The sequence below is a fragment of the Schistocerca americana genome, chromosome 5, assembly GCF_021461395.2.
Source record: "Schistocerca americana isolate TAMUIC-IGC-003095 chromosome 5, iqSchAmer2.1, whole genome shotgun sequence".
Taxonomy (NCBI): Eukaryota; Metazoa; Arthropoda; class Insecta; order Orthoptera; family Acrididae; genus Schistocerca; species Schistocerca americana.
Genome location: NC_060123.1, coordinates 317,515,706 through 317,537,594, shown reverse-complemented (window position 1 = coordinate 317,537,594; position 21,889 = coordinate 317,515,706).

Genomic DNA, 21,889 nt, shown 5'->3' with positions numbered 1-21,889 from the left:
ACACGTCGTGATGTAGGGTAACAGAGTCATTTTATATCCATGTGACGAGCAAGTCGCATGATAAGCTTACAACAATGAAAAAAGATGTTTTCTGTGACTTCTAAGAGAACAAAAAACTAGAAGCCTGTGCGTAACAAGACCAAACTGTGTGCTATGGACCTTTATGATATCCAAAAAGCAATGTAGAAAGACAGGTGTGCAGTGTTTCACAGTCGTGATCAAATACTCGAAAAACGTAGCTGCGCTATTATTTATATATAAGCCACAGTAAAATATTGTTTCGCTTGGTGTCTTCTCGCTCGTAGTGAACATAGACTTGTTTCTTCCTTCAGCTTGCAAATACCGCCATCAACAACAGGATTGTAAAACCAGGTGGTAGCTCACAGTAAGAGCTTTTCAGCTGCTGCAGCTGGGACCCACCCTAGCCACCGGTATATACTTGTAGCACAGCGGTGTTTCAGTATGGAATTTGTTATCGATGAGCTTGTTCTACAGGGTCGTCGGTAAAACAGCTAGGCGCTGTTGCGCATACACAATACTGTGAGCATCGGATATACAAGTTTGTTTCGCTAAGTGACAACCGAACACGCCATCAATAACAGAATCACGAAAATACGACGTATCTCGCTCACCCTGTTTTTGACAGGTGGTGCAGCTGACTCCAGTGGAGTGTTTTAATCTGTCACAGAGCGCTACTCTCTTTTTACGAGGACAGATTGTAACACACAGATGACCTGGCTGGTGTAATACATCTCACCTCCCCTGGCTGCCACATAACTCTTTCTGTATTTTTTTCTGTCGTCGTTCCTTAGTTGGTCCTAAATTTTTGGAGACTGCTTGTTTCGTTCCATACGCGTTTCGCTTCTTTCTATTTCCGAAGCTTTTTCAGTGGCCTGTAATACGTGTTTGTTTGATGTACATAATAACTGCATTATTGTATAGTGATTACAGATATGTTGCTACAGTATATTACAGTTTTTGTTGTTAGTTGAGTAACAACTTCTTGCAGCACGAATAATTTAAACTCACGAATTTGTGCAGCAAAAAGTTGTTTATCAACTGACAGTAGCAAGAAAACTGTAATACAGTAACATTTTTCTAAATCCATATTACTGTACAAAGACAAGTCGGTGTTTAACGTTGTTAGCAAGTTCTTGACAAATTAAATTCTAATTTTTACACGGTACTGAAATAAATGGACGGGCAGACATAGCCTACACATTTTTAAAGATATATGGTACATGGATATATGTATGTCTGTACAGTACATATACAAGGCAATGTCATGGCTGACAGATTCATCATCGTCTAGCCCAAGCCGATAAAGATAGAATTTTGAAGTTTGGACAGGGTGTTCATCTTACACTGTAGGTTTCATTTAAGAAGGGATTTTTCTAAATTTCACCCCTAAAGGGGAGTAACAGAAGATGGAAGTTTTTTGAAAATGTGTCGCTGTCAAGGTAATTTTAAAGTTAGACCAACGAAATTGGTATTCGGTTTCTCAGTCGGAAATAAAGAAATCCGTGTTTCAGCATTTTTGGAAATTTGACCCCTATGTTGGTGAAACAGAGGGTTAAAGTTTTTTAAATGAATCGTTATTAAAGGAATAGTAATGTATCTTTAAAGCTGCATCTGTGAGAAATGATACTTGACTTCTCGGTTACAAAATAATAAAAAAATACGTGTTTCAGTGTTTTTGGATATTCAAACCGCTAAGGGACTAAAATTATTTCATTATGAAAGCATTTTCAAAGCTAAATCTACGAAAATTTGTATTTGGCTTCTCTGTTAGAAATACAAAAAGCGTGTTTCACTGTTTTTGGAAATTCAGTCCCTAAAGGGATGAAATAAGGTATGAAAATTTTTAAGAAAACGTTTCTTCATACTTCAAAAATTTTTGAAGCTAAATCTGGTCTTTTACATCTCGCTTAAATGTATAGAAATATGTGTTAGGGGATAATGGTTTCTGTGCAAATATCACCACAAGAACGCAAAAGACATGATTAACGAAGACCTCGGACTCCAGCTGCCAGAACGGCCTATTGGTCGGAAGTTGATTCAGAGAAGACCATGTTTCTATGCCCTTAATCAGCGTGAAAAGTTCAGAAGATAGTGCAGTTTGTGAACAACATAAAAATTCGATTAAAACAGTTGGACGGATTCAGGTCGTATACACTCCTGGAAATTGAAATAAGAACACCGTGAATTCATTGTCCCAGGAAGGGGAAACTTTATTGACACATTCCTGGGGTCAGATACATCACATGATCACACTGACAGAACCACAGGCACATAGACACAGGCAACAGAGCATGCACAATGTCGGCACTAGTACAGTGTATATCCACCTTTCGCAGCAATGCAGGCTGCTATTCTCCCATGGAGACGATCGTAGAGATGCTGGATGTAGTCCTGTGGAACGGCTTGCCATGCCATTTCCACCTGGCGCCTCAGTTGGACCAGCGTTCGTGCTGGACGTGCAGACCGCGTGAGACGACGCTTCATCCAGTCCCAAACATCCTCAATGGGGGACAGATCCGGAGATCTTGCTGGCCAGGGTAGTTGACTTACACCTTCTAGAGCACGTTGGGTGGCACGGGATACATGCGGACGTGCATTGTCCTGTTGGAACAGCAAGTTCCCTTGCCGGTCTAGGAATGGTAGAACGATGGGTTCGAAGACGGTTTGGATGTACCGTGCACTATTCAGTGTCCCCTCGACGATCACCAGTGGTGTACGGCCAGTGTAGGAGATCGCTCCCCACACCATGATGCCGGGTGTTGGCCCTGTGTGCCTCGGTCGTATGCAGTCCTGATTGTGGCGCTCACCTGCACGGCGCCAAACACGCATACGACCATCATTGGCACCAAGGCAGAAGCGACTCTCATCGCTGAAGACGACACGTCTCCATTCGTCCCTCCATTCACGCCTGTCGCGACACCACTGGAGGCGGGCTGCACGATGTTGGGGCGTGAGCGGAAGACGGCCTAACGGTGTGCGGGACCGTAGCCCAGCTTCATGGAGACGGTTGCGAATGGTCCTCGCCGATACCCCAGGAGCAACAGTGTCCCTAATTTGCTGGGAAGTGGCGGTGAGGTCCCCTACGGCACTGCGTAGGATCCTACGGTCTTGGCGTGCATCCGTGCGTCGCTGCGGTCCGGTCCCAGGTCGACGGGCACGTGCACCTTCCGCCGACCACTGGCGACAACATCGATGTACTGTGGAGACCTCACGCCCTACGTGTTGAGCAATGCGGCGGTACGTCCACCCGGCCTCCCGCATGCCCACTATACGCCCTCGCTCAAAGTCCGTCAACTGCACATACGGTTCACGTCCACGCTGTCGCGGCATGCTACCAGTGTTAAAGACTGCGATGGAGCTCCGTATGCCACGGCAAACTGGCTGACACTGACGGCGGCGGTGCACAAATGCTGCGCAGCTAGCGCCATCCGACGGCCAACACCGCGGTTCCTGGTGTGTCCGCTGTGCCGTGCGTGTGATCATTGCTTGTACAGCCCTCTCGCAGTGTCCGGAGCAAGTATGGTGGGTCTGACACACCGGTGTCAATGTGTTCTTTTTTCCATTTCCAGGAGTGTATTTCATGATTAGCGTGGTATTTAACCATACATAAATCTCTAAAAGTTCTTGACCGAAGTAAGTCAGATTTTTACACGATACCCTAATAATCATTCAGATTGACTTAGACTATACGTTTTTTAAACAATAATGTACTAATTTTCTGTTACAACCGGCTGCGAGAAAGAAAATGCTGCACTATGCTGTTCTGTGAAAATGTGCGCCTTTACTTTCTTTCTCGCAGTCAGTTTTCAGTACGGTACCAGGACATGTAAACCATTTTGCAAAATACTGTCATTGAAACTACTTCCTCACAGGTACACCAGCTGGACAGGTGTCTCACAGCCTATGTACCAATGATCCTGACTTATTTCCCCATTCATTTTAAGCGACTTCTCATCAAGATTTCGTTGGCAATAACAAACAAGAGAGAAAAGGCAGGTGAACAGATGGACAGAGAGGGAGGGACATGAATTGGACACAGGTTGGAGGCAGGCGGATGTAGGGAGAGAGGAGGAGGTGGACAAGGAGAGGGGGGGGGAGGAGGAGATGGGCAGAGAGGGGGGAAGGGAGATTAGGACATATGTAAAATTCTCATACATATTTAACAACTGCATAGCGTTGCCGAATTCGCCAGTTGTACAGGGTGACAATTATGGAACTATATGAAATAAAGCGGCTGGGGTGGATGAAATTAAGTCTGAACTCATCAAATACAGAGGAATTTCAGGTCTTAAATGGCTACACAGGATAACTGAAATGGCGTGGGAGTCGGGACAGGTTCCATCAGACTGGACGAAAGCAGTAATCACACCAATCTTTAAACATGGAAACAGAAAAGATTGTAACAACTACAGAGGTAGCTCTTTAATCAGCGTTGTGGGTAAAATCTTTTCAGGTATTGTTGAAAGGAAAGTGCGAGTATTAGTTGAGGACAAATTGGATGAAAATCAGTGTGAGTTTAGGCCTCTTAGAGGTTGTCAGGACCAGATCTTTAGCTTACGGCAAATAATGGAGAAGCGTTACGAGTGGAACAGGGATTTGTACCTATGCTTTATAGATCAGAAAAGGCATATGACCGGGTTCCTAGGAGGAAGTTATTGTCCTACGAGATTATGCAATAGGAGGCAAACTTTTGCAAGCAATTAAAGGTCTTTACATAGATAGTCAGGCAGCAGTTAGAGTTGACGGTAAATTGAGTTCATGGTTCAGAGTAGTTTCAGGGGTAAGACAAGGCTGCAACCTGTCTCCACGGTTGTTCATTTTATTTATGCATCACATGTTGTAAACAATAAACTGGCTGGGTGAGATTAAGATATGTGAACACAAAATAAGCAGTCTCGCATATGCGGATGACTTAGTTGTGACGGCAGATTCGATTGAAAGTTTGCAAAGTAATATTTCAGAGCTAGATCAGAAATGTAAGGACTATGGTATGAAGATTAGCATCCCCAAAACGTAAGTAATGTCAGTGGGAAAGAGATATAAACGGATTGAGTGCCAAATAGGAGGAACAAAGTTAGAACAGGTGGACGGTTTCAAGTACTTAGGATGCATATTCTCACAGGATGGCAACATAGTGAAAGAACTGCGAGGTGTAGCAAAGCTAATGCAGTGAGCGCTCAGCAACGATCTACTCTCTTCCGCAAGAAGGAAGTCAGTACCAAGACTAAGTTATCTGTGCACCGTTCAATCTTTCGACAAACTTTGTTGTATGGGAGCGAAAGCTGGGTTGATTCAGGTTACCTTATCAATAAGGTTGAGGTTAGGGATATGAAAGTTGCTAGGATGATTCCAGGTACTAGTAGATGGGAACAATGGCAGGAGGGTGTCCACAATCAGGAAATCAAAGAAAAACTGGGAATGAACTCTATAGATGTAGCAGTCAGGGCGAACAGGCTTAGATGGTGGGGTCATGTTACGCGCATGGGGGAATCAAGGTTACCCAAGAGACTCATGGGGTCAGCAGTAGAGGGTAGGAGGAGTCGGGGTAGACCAAGGAGAAGGTAGCTGAATTCGGTTAAGAATGATTTGGAAGTAATAGGCTTAACATCAGAAGAGACACCAATGTTAGCACTGAATAGGGGATCGTGGAGGAATTTTATAAGGGGTACTATGCTCCAGACTGAACGCTGAAAGGCATAATCAATCTTAAATGATGATGATCATGATGATGAAATAAAATCGTCATAATTTCTTAACGGTTCGCGTTAGGACGTTCAAACTGCACGGTTGGCCGCGGGGCATGCTGGGAATTTGTATGGAGTTTGCGTGGTTTGGTTTAGCGACGAAACCCACCTTCATTTGGATGGGTTCGTCAGTAAGTATTTTGCTCTCGATGGGTGACTGTGTGACGTGCAGTGTCCAGTCACGCAATAATCGGTGCGACATTCCTTGACGGCACGGTGTCTGACGAACGTTACTTGAAGATTTGGAAGATGTTTTTATCCTCATTATCCAAAGTGACCCTGATTTCGACAATATGTGTTTCATGCAAGACGGAGCTCGACCCCATCGGGAAGGAGAGTTTTTTAGGCCCTGAAAGAGTACTTTGTGGACCGCATTCTGGCTCTGGAATATCCAGATGCCACTGGCATGGGTCTCGATTAGCTGCCATATTCTCCGGATCTGAAGACGTGCGGCTCCTTTTTGTGGGGGTATGTTAAAGACAAGTTGTACAGCAACAACCCCAAAACCATTGCAGACCTGAAAAGAGCTATTCTGGAGGTCATCGACAGCAACCATGTTCCGACACTTCAGCGGGTCGTGCAGAATTTCGCTATTCATCTGCGCCACATCATTGCCAATCGAAAATGTCATAATCTAAATCCGAAAATCTGTTGTGACGTTAATATGATTATTAAAAAGGGGTGTGCACGCCGTAATTTGTAACTAATTTACATTTTTTTCACATAGTTCAATAATTCAAATGTTCAAATTTGTGTGAATTCTTAAGGGACCAAACTGCTCAGGTCATCGGTCAATAGACTTGGGCACTACTTAAACTAACTTATACTAACTTATGCTAAGAACAACACACACACCCATGCCCGAGGGAGGACTCGAACCTCCGGCGGGAGGGGCTGCGCAGTCCGTGACGTGGCGCCTCAAACCGCGCGGCGACTCAGCGCGGCAGTTCAATAATTGTCACCGTGTATAAGAGGCGATCAAAACGTTTCCGTCCGAAGGCCGCGCAGTCAGAATAGGTATGCCAATCGTGCAAAACTGCAGTCAGCATTGACGCTATCATCCCACCGACACACCAGGTCGAAGATCCTTTGGTAAAACACGGTATCCTGCTTCGTCAGGAAGTTTGTAACTGCCTGTTGCACTTCTTCGTCCTACAGGAATCGTCGATGTTTCAAGGCCTCTTTTAGGGGCCGAAGGCCTTGAGAATCGCATGGGGAGAGATCAGGACTGTAGGGCTGATTCTCGAGTGTCTCCTACTTGAGTTGGCGTAATTTCTGATCTCGCCCGGGTCGAACGACATCCTGTGTTATATGTTGGTCGCCAGCAGATCACGTCTCCGCATTTACCGCAGGCTCGTTGTAAAGACACGAATGCCACACTAATGCCTCGCCTACATGTAGGTCCTTACATACCCGCATCGGAGTCGCGCCCTGTTGCGTATACGCTACAGCAACGATCTCAAACGAATACTTTGAGATCGCCTCTTATACAGGGTGGGCAGAAACGGTCTGAAAAGCTTGTAAGATGTTACGAACAAAATTTGATACTTTGTGTCGTTTGCGATTTAATTAGCATTAAAGTTAGGCAATTAGGTCGTTGCTCGCACAAAATTCAAGCGGCCTGCCAGAAATGGCACAGCCAAACATCTCCTTCGTTTTGTTTCCTAAAACCAAAGAACAGTGCGATACAAAAATTGGACACGGGGCGGTAGTAAGAATCTAACCCGAGACAAAGGCTGACATGTCTCGGGCGCTGTCATCTACGCTATGAGAACTGGCAGTAACTGTATCTGGCAGGCTGCTTGACTTTACGCGTGCGGCGACCTGACTGGATAGCTTAAATAGGAAATAGCGGAACGTTTAGAATTCTTTCCTTAACAATTATTTCTCAGTATAACTTACCCTGAAACACTCTTACAAGCTTTTCTGACTGTTTCTGAGCACCCGGTATAATATAATTACTGTAAACACAAAACAAAACTGTAGTGTAGGCTACTGAAGATACTTAGTAAATATGAAGAAATGAAATGCTTATGTCACAAAACACGCACGCTTTCATCTAGTTGCAGAGACGGACCACATCTCTTTTCGCTTGTTTCGGTTGTTTCATGTATATTGGGGGGGGGGGGGAATGCTACGTTATTTGTGCATTTCACTTTTTGCACCATTTTCAGTTCTCTTTGTGAATATTTTGCTGTCTTCTTCTCAAGGTGACAGAAGGATATAAGTGAACAGGTTCCTTGCGCATCTGATTGTCTGAGAATTTAGTTATCTAAATTGTCCCACTCTGCCGTTCATTGATTAGTATTCTTCGTGAGTTTATCCCGTGTATCATCACTTATATTATGCCACAAAAATTCCCACATATTTCTTCTTCTTCTTTTACTTAGCGTTAATCCCACTTTGGTACAGGTTCCGCTGTACCAAGGGTCTGGCAATTGCAGCCGAATGCCTTTCCTGCCACCTCAGCCATCAGTTATCAAAGAGAGGGAAGTCGTATGCGCCACCAGTCACTGAATCGTATGAATTTAATTCTGTGTATGATTGTATTTCAAATGTTTTCTGATGCGAAAATTAGGGTTCAGCCCAGTATTTACGTAAACGGGCGTGGGAAACCACCTGAAAACCATACTCAAGCTGGCGTATGCACCAGCCGTAGTTCTTAATCCGTGACGCGGATTCGAACCTGATCTGACTCACCTTACAGTCTCGCAAACTTACACGTTGCGCGTTACGCTATACCATTATGTCAGACGTCTGTTCGTATTCCCACTTTCGTTATCACTGGTGATGGCTGACGCGGTCAAACACCCTGTCGAAGTCCAGTAATAAAACTGCAGATTTCATTTTCGCTGCGCCACAAACAGCGATCCCATCTGTAATATTCGTTACTGCGGACAGCACTGATCGCCCGTTGTCAACACACGTTTGGAGGTTGCCAATAATTTAGTGAGCAGTCCGTCCCAAAGTAGATAAAGAAAGAACTAACAAAGGTCAGTGCTCTATATTTTTCGATGGTTCATCTGTCAGCACCTCAAGGAATAATTTGTAGCGTTCCAAATAATACTGTGATAGAAACAGTGCGTAGGGTTAGCATTTTTTACTCATTCCTGTGACGAGCAGTTCCAGTATGTCACAGAATGCCTCCTAAACGTCGGTGGGCTGTGTGACCAGACCTAGTGAATCTTTTGTGGAGCTACTGTTCATGCGTCGTTTATCCATATCCTCAACGCCTGTATCAACTATTCTTTCGTTTTCGTTTATATTAGTGTTTATTATGTTTACAGCTATGCTGCTTCCTCTCCACATGCTTCTGTCTTTACGTAAAGAACCGATAGAGTGTTCTCCATCCTCTTATTTCATCTTGATTTCTTTCAGCTTCTATGTCACTTTTTGATTCCTGTTATTAGTTTTCTTGTCGCTTTTCATACTTCTTACACAAGGTAATACCTTGACAATTCTTCCTCGTGTACCGACATCTTCACTTCTGCTGTTATTTAACACCCGCAAGTCTGCTCTCCCACAATAATTTAAAGAGATTTCTTCATCAGTTTTGAATGTGTTTGTTTATACCATCACCACTATCGAATATGTCAACGACAGGCTAAAAAATGTCCAGTTCTGGACTCTCAGTAATTGTTATGTTTAAAATAATTAATCTTCATTTAACTGAACGTAGCCACCAACAGTACACTTATAACTCTTGTTCATCGTGTTAATAATCGGTTTTCCCTCTTTCATTGTCTGGCGGTGGGTATCTGTACATATTAAGAATTATAGTCCTCCGCCGCGTTTTACATTCTGTATGTGAAGGTTAATCTCAGGAACTACAGATTGCGTGATTCACAACAAAGAGGTGTGTGTGTAATTTGTAAATATTTCGTGCAAAATTGGCTGAACTATGATTAATTAAGGCGCCTCACCCCTCCCCTCCGTGTTTACTCAGATCTTTGAGCGAGCGAAAACGAGACTCTCGAGAAACTACAAAATCTGTCTTTTCTCCCAATTTTCATAATCAAAGGAAGAGTGGGAAATTGACAAAAGAGGTATCAAACTGACCAGCATGAGGTCTAATTTTGCAAAAAAGGGGTATAATTTCTTGAAAGTAATCATGCTAATTAAAAAAATTTAGTGATCTGAGGGAAAACTGAAATATTTCATAGGTATGTAAATAAGGGTGAAAAAGTTCATCTCTTCAAGGCCAAAGAGTTTTGTGCATAAAAACTTACACTGGCCCGATATTTTACGGTTAATAAAAGAAATGTCAAATAACAAAGTTTCAAAGGAAAGGGTGATATGTTTTGCGAAATCGTTTGGCTGAAAGTAACAAACAGTAATACAAATTAGAGGAGTATTTGACTCGTCTTTGATTGATGCTCAAAATCGTGTACAGCAAATGAGTTGCTGATCGACAACTTAAAGTTCGATGTGTAACTTAGAACCTTAGACTTTTAACGAGTGCTAGAGGATAACTGTCTGGTGGAATTTCATTCAGTTATCTCCTTTGCTATTCACGATTTCGAGCAACATTGAACGGCGCGTCAGATATTTCCGTAATCTATTTTATTCCTTCCTACTTCATTCTTCCCTCCACCCCCCGCCCCCCTCTTCTCCCACCCAACCCCATGAACCATAGTTCAAATCCCTGAGCGTGAACTTCTGAGGCAGATGTTATCATCAGGAGAAACAAAACTGGCATTCTATGCGTCGGATCCCAAAATCGGGCAGGTATGCTAGAAAACTTACGGAGGGAAATCGATAAGTTCAACTGATGTATAGTGGAAATAAGTAATGTACGACTGCAAGAGGAATAGGACTTGTGGTCAGGGCTGTAAATACAAAATCAAATATGGGTAATGCAGGAGTAGGCACTAGGTTTAATAATGAATGCGAGCTAGCTACTGTGAACAACATAGTCAGAGCATTACCGGAGTCACGACAGACATGAAATCCACGTCCACAACAGTAGTACAAGTTTACATGCCAACCAGTTACGCAGATGATGAAAAGAGTGAAGAAATTATGATGAGATGAAAGAAATTATTCAGATAATTAAGGGAGACTAAAATTTAATAATGACGGGGGACTGGAATTTGACAGTAGAAAAAAGAAGAGAAGGAAAAATAGTAGATGAGTATGAACTGAGGGAAAAGAACGAAAGAAGAAGCTGCCTGGTTTCCTATTTCTGCGGAGGCGTAATTTAATCATCGCCAGCACTTGATTTAACAATAATGAAATAGTATGAAGGCTTTCACGACCGGATGACATATCTTCTGGTAAACCTTGCGGGATGTAAGGTCGTGATCCATGAAACTCTTCAGCTCCTAACGTTTCGTCCAGTACTTCGCTGGACATCTTCAGAGGGGTGTTTCTCCTCCGGTGAGTCTTGCCGACTCACCGGAGGAGAAACACCCCTCTGAAGATGTCCAGCGAAGTACTGGACGAAACGTTAGGAGCTGAAGAGTTTCATGGATCACGACCTTACATCCCGCAAGGTTTACCAGAAAATAATGAAATAGTGTTGTACACGCGGAAGAGGCCTGGAGACACCGGAAGGTTTCAGATCAGTTATATTATAAAAAGACAGAGATTTCGGAACCATATTTTAAAGTGTAAGACATTTTTCGGGGTATTTATTGGTTACTAACTGTAGATTAAAACTTAAGAAATTCCAAAAAGGTAGGAAATTAAGGAGATGGAACCTGGACATGCCGAAAGAATCAGAGGCTATTGAGACTTTCAGAAGGAACATGAAGTAAAGACTGATTCCATCAGAGAAAGACGAATGTTACCTTTGAGAGATGAAATCGTAAACGTAGCGGACGCTCAAATACGTAAGAAGCTAAGGCCTAGTAGAAATCCTTGGGTATCACAGAATATGTTGAATGTAATTGATGAAGGAGAAAATATAAAAGCGCAGCAAATAAAGCAGCCGAAAGGGAACATAAACGTTTAAAAAATGAAGTTGATTGGAAGTGCAAAATGGCTAAGCAAGATTGGCTGGATCACAAATGAAAACATATATAAGCATGTACCATTAGGAGAAAGATGGATTCGCCTACAGGAAAATTAAAGAGGGCTTTGGGGAAAAGAGAAGCAGCTGTGTAAGTATCAAGAGTTCAGATGGAAAACCAGTACTATGCAAAGAAGGGAAAGCTGAGAGGTGGAAGGAGCATAGAGAGGGTCTATATAAAGGAGATAAACTTGAAGGCAATTTAATAGAAAGGGAAGAGGTCGTACACGAAGATGAGATGTGAGATATGATACTGCGGTAAGAATTTGACAGAGCACTGAAAGACTTAAATCGAAATAAGGCCCCCGGAGTATACGACATTCCGTCAAAACTACTGATATCCTTGGAAGAGTCAGCCATCGCAAAACTATTCCACCTGGTGTGCAAGATGTATGAGGCTGGCAAAATAGCCTCAGACTTCAAGAAGAATGTAAAACTCCAATAACAAGAAAAACAGATGCTGACAGGTGTGAATGTTAATGAACTATGATGTTTCTGAAATAAACCGCTTTCAACTGTATGTGGACTTTTATAGGAACACGACAGATTTCGTGATGTCAGTACTGTTACCCGCAACAAACAAGGCTCATAGTTGAAACTGACCAGTTGAAAAACTGACATGTTAGAATAGCGTTAACCGTGGGCTTTCAGTGTTTCTAGCAGGAATTTTTTTACCGTTTTTTTCTTATTTTGCTCTTTTCATTGTAGGTAGTAAACGCGCTTTTAACATGCCAGTTTTTCACTGGCCAGTTTGCACAATGACGCCCTGATTCTTGCGGGGAACGTATTTTACACTGATGAGCCAAAACGCTATGACCACCTACTTAATAACTTGTTTCTCCGTCTTTGGAACGAAATACTGATTCTTCCTATCAGGAATCCGGCAGTTTGTTGGTAGAGAATGTCAAATAAAACACCTTACAGGCGTATAGTTTCCACGTTATTTTATTTGGCAACTAGTTTCAGCGTTTTACTACGCCATCTTCAGGCCCCTCACCAACGGTAGGAAGAATCTGTCTCGGTTGTGATCAAAATAGAGGTCAGCAATACTGGTGTAAGTAGATTTTTGATTTGAACAGTTGGCAAGTGATGGTTGAAGTGCTCTACTAATACCAGCGAGATATCAACTTGGATTCGCTGTAATGCTCCTCAGACAACTAAAACACGAGTGTGGCTCCGAGACACGAACAGCTATACTCGTGAAAGATGACATCGCCGATGCAGTTGGTTCGCAGTTGTCAGCGTGTCGTCGATGGGTCCCATGCAAGAGCTGAAACATCTATATTAAAATTCTTTTCTCCTTCTATTGCTGAATGAAATGGGAAGTTAAAGCTTCTACGTTATTTAATTCTGAAACAGCTGAGTAAAACTGAAGGTACTGAGCCTACTTTCTCTTTACTTCTTCTTGTCATGTTAACACTGACCCACAATATTCTAGCATAACGCAATCTGACTGCTCAAAAAAATTTACAACCTGACTTCAAATGATTAATTCAAAAGAATGACCCTGACTAAAAAGAAAACTTAACAATAACCTATACATTTCATTTAGCACTTACCTCACAAAAATCTTCATTACACGAACTACTGCAATACAGCGAGCGCCAATACTGCCGGCTAAATTTAAAATTCTAACTACTGAAGGTACTAACTTCTAATAGGGATATGGTTAACAAAGGAAAGATTCTTTGCTGAGCAAACATGGATTTACCTTAATAATGTGGCAACCAGTTCAAAAATCATATAATATATAAATGTACGTGACATCCAGTTCCAAAAGATTATATAATCATTGACAAACTACATTTCCATGACGGACACACGTCCAGATCGTCCGCTCGACATAGCACTTCAAACCTCTAACCTCCATCACCTCTGGCTATTCTCTCCCCACATCCATCGCTGCTGGCTGTTCACCTCCAAGAGCCCAACAGTACTTCCATCACTGCTGGCGACTAACTTCCAACTGCCCAACACTACTGGCGATTAACTTCCAATAACGAGACTCTCTTATAAGGAAAACGCAGTCAGAGATCCAATGCAAAGCGCTACACAGCTCTGCCAACACAGAAGCAGCCCACTTACAGAGCATGAAATGTCTCCCATAGTATAATACTGCTCCAACCAGTCTGTGCCGTGGCGCGCTGCACATTTCGAACCGCCGTTCACCCCGATAACGGCGTTTGTGGAAACGACCATCGACCTAGTGTAGCAAAAATGTGCTTCACCCGAAGAATCGACACATTTCCATTGGTCGACGGTAGTGTTCCGATGTCCCGTGCCCACTGAAATCGTAGTTGATGATGTCGTTGGGTCTCCATGTGAACACATAGAGGTGGTCTGCTGTAGAGCTCCTTGTTGATCGATGTACAATGAACGGTATGCTCCGAAACACTTGTGCGTGCGCCAGTATTATGCTCTTTCGACAGAGACGTCACAGATCACCATCTGTCCTACTTTACAGAGCAGACAAGCCTGCGAACGCCACGTTCTGCGAAGAGCCGTAGACGTCCAACCATTTAGCGCCTTGTGACAGTTGACTGCCCTTCTATATCTTTCCGTAGATGCTAAAGGCAGTGCCACGTGAACATTCGACCAGCTTCTCCGTTTTCGCGATACTCGTTCACACGCTCTGCGTAATAATAATCTGCCCTTTGTCAGAGTCTCTTATCTCAATAGATTTCCTCACTTGCGGCCCATATCTTCGCTAGGGTGACCCCCAGCCGTGTCTGATCCGCTTACATACTTTTTCTATCACGTCACGCGGCCGCAACGCCACCAGGAGACATTCAACGTCGCGGTGGGCAGTGGTCATAATGTTTTGGCTTATCAGTATATTTTGAGCAGGATGAGACCCCCCCCACCTTCCCGTAGCGGGGCATAAACATTTTATTGATATATGAGTATTTCATATTTGTTATCACAGAGCATAGATTATTACCATAAGTATCCGTTTTTTATCATTACGTCAACTGCACGTTTCTTCTCTTGTAGGTGTACACCTGAAGATGTGATTTCATAGCCGGCCGGTGTGGCCGTGCGGTTAAAGGCGCTTCAGTCTGGAACCGCGTGACCGCTACGGTCGCAGGTTCGAATCCTGCCTCGGGCATGGATGTGTGTGATGTCCTTAGGTTAGTTAGGTTTAATTAGTTCTAAGTTCTAGGCGACTGATGACCTCAGAAGTTAAGTCGCATAGTGCTCAGAGCCATTTGAACCATTTTTTGTGATTTCACATCTCCAAACCGGTTGTGTCCTGTTCATATACGGATGAAAGTGGCTTATTTCAGAAATATGGATTAGTTCTGCTGCGGTTGCCCCCGATATAAAACTATGTGTAACTGAACTAATGGTTTAATACTTTTTTGTTGCAAAATACTAACACGAATTGTTTACAAAAGAATGGAAAATCTGGTAGAAGCATATCTCGTGAAAGATCAGTCTGGATTTCAGAGAAATGTAGGAACGCTCGAGGCAATACTTACCCTAAAATAGGTTAAGAATAGGTAAACCTTCGTTTATAGAATTCGTAAGCTTAGAGAAGGCTTTTGACAATGTTGACTGGAATACTCTCTTTGAAATTCCGAAAGTAGCAGGTGTAAAATACAGGGAAAGGAGGGCTATTTACAACTTGTGCAAAAATAAGATCGCAGTTATAAAAGGCGAGGGGCATGAAAGGCAAGCAGTGGTTCAGAAGGGAGTGAGGCAGGGCTCTAACCTATCCCGATGTTATTCAGTCTGTACATTATGCAACCAGTAAACAAAACCAAAGAAAAATTTGGACAAGGAATTAAAGTCCACGAAAAAAAATAGAAGCTACTAGGTTTGCCGATGATACTGCAATTCTGTCAGAGACAGCAAGGGGCTTAGGGGACCTGTTGAATGAAATGGACAGTGTCGTGACGGAAGGATATACGATAAACATTGACAGAAGCAAAACAAGATGAAATCAAGCGATGCTGAGAGAATTAGGGTAGGGAACGAGACACTTAAAGTATCAGATGAGTTTTGCTATTCGGGCAGCAAAATAAGTAGAGAAGATACAGGATGTAGACTGATAATGGCAAGAAAAGCGTTTCCAAAGAAGAGAAATTTGTTAACATCGAATATACACTGAAGTGCTAGGAAGTCTTTCCCGAAGGTATTTGTCTGGAGTGTAGCCATGTATGGAAGTCAAACACAGACGATAAACAGTTTAGACAAGAATAGAATAGAAGCTTTTGAAAGGTGGCGCTACAGAAGATTGCTGAAGATTAGAAGGGTAGATCACGTAACTAATGAGGAGTTACTGAATAGCCGGTCGAGGTGGCAGAGCAGTTCTAGGCGTTACAGTCTGGAACCGCGCGACCGCTACGGTCGCAGGTTCGAATCTTGCCTCGGGCATGGGTGTGTGTGATGTTCTTAGGTTAGTTAGGTTTATGTAGTTATAAGTTCTAGGAGACTGATGACCTCAGAAGTTAAGTCCCATAGTGCTCAGAGACATTTGAACCAAGTAATTGAATAGAATTCGGGTGTAAACAAAATGTATGTCACAACTTGACCAAAAAAAGTGATCGCTTGATAGGACACATTCTGAGGCATCAAGGGATCACCAATTTAGTACTGGAGGAAAGTGTGAGGGGATAAAAATCGTAGAGAAAGACTAAGAGATGAATACAGTAAACAGATTCAGAAGGTGTAGGTTGCAGTAGTTATTCGGAGATGAAGAGGCTTACACAGGATAGAGTAGCATCGAGAACCGCATCAAGCCACTCTTCGCTCTGAAGACCACACAACAACATTGTAGCCCTTACTTTCAGCTTTCAGACAAATTATTTGACCTTTTTTTTGTGAAGGGTAATCTCCGGAACTACTGCAGGGATTTTGCTGCAGTTTTCACTAATAAATAGACTGATTCACGAGGAATGTTTGTGTATGCAATTTGTTATCGCTGCAGCAGGTTAGTCGTTCTGCCTTAGGTATTTAGTGCAATGCATGCGAGGCAGGGGCGAATCGCTAGTATACTGATAATTCTCGTACCTGTCAGTGTACACACGCTTTGTGAAACCTGATTCTAAAACGTGAGTCTTTTCTGTTTTAATGCTTGTTTTCATCGCCATAGCTCCACTGATTTACGACTTATTTCGTTGCGCTGTGTTGTTTGGTAGCCGAATATGACATCGAGATACGGTGATCATTTTCCCTTTCATAACACCAATACTACTACTGCGCCGTTTAGTCATTCCTTGAAATCTTTGTTCTTCACATCGCTTACGTCCCGTTAATGTTCCAAGTTGTTACACGATACATTTGGTAATGGCGAGGGAGTCTCTTTGTGAACACAGCTTTCTCCTCACTCTGGAAGTGTTTCACTTACTTTGATACACATCAGACGTCTGTCGACCTACCTGAGCGACGTACCATATGTACTAGTGAGTTTGCGTCAAACGTCGCCTTCTGTTTGTTTTGTCACAGGCGTTCCAGAGCTCACTGAATTTTCCTCTAAGGCATTATATTTGGTTTCGTACGGACTTTGTAATGGTTATCTTTGTATTTGCAGTTTCCTTCTTTATTGACAATGCAATCCGGTAGGCATTATTCATTCTGCGTCTCCTCTCTCTTGTTTCAGTGTTGTCTGGCTAGTTCTTTTCCAAGTTTACATCAGATGATTATAGTCAGTATGTTTACAGTTATTGTTTTGGGACCGTTTTTATATTTTAAATTACTGTGGTCAATCCCTTCATCTGTAGTGCTCAGCTTTCCATTGAAGTAATGACGTTGACAGTTCAAATGGCTCTGAGCACTATGGGACTCAACATCTTAGGTCATAAGTCCCCTAGAACTTAGAACTACTTAAACCTAACTAACCTAAGGACATCACACACACCCATGCCCGAGGCAGGATTCGAACCTGCGACCGTAGCAGTCCCGCGGTTCCGGACTGCAGCGCCAGAACCGCTAGACCACCGCGGCCGGCTCGTTGACAGTGAAATCGCCTTTCTTCAGTGTGATTTCTTGATGCCTGGCATTCCCGATGGTTTCCTTTTCTGTTCACCATCAGTAGTTACAACTTTTTTTAATGCACATGTGTTTCCTCTTTAGTACCACTCAATTTATTTGTCGTATATACACGAAGAGTTCAGAATGCTTAAGTGTTATTCATTGTCTTCAGTCCATGCGTGTTGCGACCAGAAGCTTCATATGTGCAACAAAAATCTCCCAACTACAGCTCGGAGTAAGTGGAACCTTTCACATTTTGCAGAGCACGAGCCATTACAGTGGCTCCATCTCGATACACGAGACCCCCACACACTACGAAACAGGAAGTGAACTGCAGAGAGAGCTATCCAGGGACGACATGTGATATTCCTTCATTGTTTCTGGTCTGCTCGTACCTCTCAAACGAGAGTGCTTATGGCAACACGAAAATAGGTATACCATGTGGAAGGTTGGTTGGTTGATTTGGGGGAGGAGAGCAAACAGCGAGGTCCTCGGTCCCATCGGATTAGAGAAGGATGGGGAAGGAAGTCGGCCATGCCCTTCCAAAGAAACCATCGCGGCATTTACCTCAAGCGATTTCGAAAAATCACGGAAAACGTAAACCAGGATGGCCGGACGCAGGTTTGAACCGTCACCCTCCCGACTGCAAGTCCAGTGTGCTAACCACTCCGCCAAATCGATCGGTAGCCATGTGGAAGCAAATGCCCGACGCGTCTACAATGGTGGAATAAGTTTGCCGTGCGAAAAATAGAAAAAGCGCCACCAAACTATGCTTCTCAAATTCACAAGTGTAAAATGCAGCTAGGTCCACGGGCGGCCGAACCGCACAATTACCCTGAAAGAGTGGTTCGGTGTGGGGCAGCGGAGAGGTGAAGTGGACTGCGGTAGTTCTAGTAGGGTTGTGGACTACTGAGGCCGCGGCGGGGACGGAGCCTCTCCGTCGTTTCTAGGCTCTCCGGTTAACACACAATACAATACAATTGTTTGACTCCAGAAGCAGCAGATTCGTCCAGTTGATAGGAAGAGTCATCATCTGTACCTGAAGCAATGAACATCCTGAGCATTTCTTCATCCTTTTCACGTTGCAATTTTCCTCACCTATGGATAAAAACAACAACAACAATAATAATAAAAGCCGGCCGGTGTGGCCGTGCGGTTCTCGGCGCTTCAGTCTGGAACCGCGTGACCACTACGGTCGCAGGTTCGAATCCTGCCTCGGGCATGGATGTGTGTGATGTCCTTAGGTTAGTTAGGTTTAAGTAGTTCTAAGTTCTATGGGACTGATGACCACAGATGTTAAGTCCCACAGTGCTCAGAGCCATTTGAACCATTTTTGAACCAATAATAATAATAATAATAATAAAACCACCACTAATAACAATAGTAGTACCTGCTTCTGAAAAATATGGATTAAGGAACAGGCTACAGTAGTTACAAAATGCGACTAAATTATATTCTTTCTCCTCACATATTTTCACCATTCTCTTCCTTTGCAACCTATTACGCTCCTGCTTGCTTGTAAGCCCTTTCACAACTGAAGCAATGTTTATTTTCCTTTCCAGGAAGTCTCATGTAATTGTACTCACAGAGTAACATCGACAATGCGTTGAAAATGAAGTAGCGTGAATGTCAAGTTCTAACAGATCTATTAGGAACAGAGAAACGTTAAGAGCTTTTCCATTTCAGAAATTAACACTACACATTCTGTGCTCTAAAAACGGATCAACTCTTCCGTCTCGCTGATCAAGCAGCAAAAATGTAGTTACGTCTGTCTGATCCTGACTGGGCGAATTACAGTTACTGTGCTCAAAATATGCCCATATTCTTTTTCTGAAATTAAAATTCCCTTTATAACGAGTGACGTTAACTTGTAGTTCAAAGTGTAATATTTCATTAGTAGCATAGGTCGTATGTTAACCACTGGTCAGTTCCGAACACACGTTTTACTCTTCTTCAGATCTATTTAAAGAGCCGGTCGTACTAGTGAATAAATAAAAATCTTCGTGTGTCAGTTGAAGGTCGTCTCATTTTTTTTCTAATATGTATCGTTCCATTTGCAGAATATTCAGAAGTGTCCCACGTCATAATTAGTATAAAGTGACCTGTGTCGTGCAAGCTATTAGTCGCCATTAGATTTGCAGCAAAATGAAAATGGTATCAAAGAAATGCTTTGGCTGTGGTATGGAAAATATCTACTCCAAGGGTGTCACAAATCGATTTCCGAACAAGAAAATCCTATGTGAGAAGCATCATTAATTTTCTCCACCATTTCTAAAAACTATCGTGATTTTATTGATTCACGGAAAAGTATATATAAAATTAATCTCCTACCAAAGTAATCGATTTAACCTTCTTCTAAAACTTCACGGACTTAACATGCTCTATAAATACTATCAATGACAAATACTCGTACGAACTCGTTATATGCCCAGGCACTCGTTACAGTCGCAGTCGCTATAACACAACAAAACAAGCAATAGCTACAAAAAAAAGCCCAACAACACTGATTGCATTTCGTCATGTTTGTTCACAAACACGTGCTAAATCAAGTATGCTTCAGCGGTCCCACAAAATTGCTATTTTACAAACATAAAAATTTAATTGAGCTACAGCACGTAAAATAATTCTTTTCTGCCAGTTCACGCTTTTCATTGGCCCTAACTTATGCAGTTTATTACTCATAACTTCGCTATGCGTCGTACTCATTACCTTGAAATTTAATCTTATACTACACGAAGTATATTCTTTACAGTCTATCAGATGATGCTGCACAAAAATTTCTCATTTACTTTATGGAGTCCATGCCATGAATCAGTTATTTGTTCTCTGGAGTAAGGTTGCCTCAAGCAGTGAAAAGTGGTTTTTAAGGGAGAATTAAATCTCAAAAACTGAGTTCGTAAGACAAACAGAAATATCTACAGCTGTCAAACGAAAATAGGTTATAAAACATTGATCTACACAACAGTCAAGTTGAAGCATCATGGCCGGCCGAAGTGACCGAGCTGTTAAAGGCGCTACAGTCTGAAGCCGCACGACCGCTCCGGTCGCAGGTTCGAATCCTGCCTCGGGCGTGGATGTGTGTGATGTCCTTAGGTTAGTTAGGTTTAAGTAGTTCTAAGTTTAGGGGACTTATGACCACAGCAGTTGAATCCCATAGTGCTCAGAGCCATTTTTTTGAAGCATCATGATCTTCTTGTAGAGGTTAATAGCTTTAGGCAGAGGTCACATTTGCAAGCAGTAGTTCACGCCGCCGTCCATAGCAGAATGATGTACAAGAACCTCTTTCCTACAGCCATCTGTGAAATCTGTGCTGTGAAATCAGGGCTTCAAGATGGATCTACAAATAAACTAGTAGAAAATGAAAACTAGATGCCTCTAAGAATAGAATGTTGAAACACAGTACGGGGCACTTACAGAGGGTTATACAACCAACGTATTACAGCGCCTTTCTCGCGTGTTAGGATCAATCTGCGAGAATGAGAATGCTGTAACAGTGCTACTTAAGCTGCTAAAAGAATTCTCCACTCATTAGCGACTGTAATTTTTCCGTTTAGTTGCGCGAGAGATTATTTCGTTTCATAATGATAGTTTTCAAGTGGGATGATATACACTGAAGAGCCAAAGAAACTGGCGATCTGCCTAATATCGTGTAGGGTACCCCGAACATGCAGAAGTGCCGCAACACGACGTGGCATGGACTCGACTATTGTCTGAACTAGTGCTGGAGGTAACTGACACCATCAATTCTGCAGGGCTGTCCATAAATCCTTAAGAGTACGAGAACGTGGAGATCTCTTCTGAACAGCACGTTGCCAGGCATCCCAGATATGCTCAATAATATTGTTTATATCTGGGGAGTTTGGTGGCCAGCGAAAGTGTTTAAACTCAGAAGAGTGTTGTTGGAGCCACTCTGTAGCAATTCTGGACATGTGGGGTGTTGCGTTGTCCTGCTAGAATTGCGCAAGTCTGTCTGAATGCACAATGGACATGAATGGATGCACGTGATCAAACACGATGCTTACGTACGTGTCACGTGTCAGAGTCGTATCTAGACACTATCAGGGATCCCACATCACTCCAACTGCACACGCCCCACACCATTACAGAGACTCCACCAGCTTGAACAGTCCCTTGC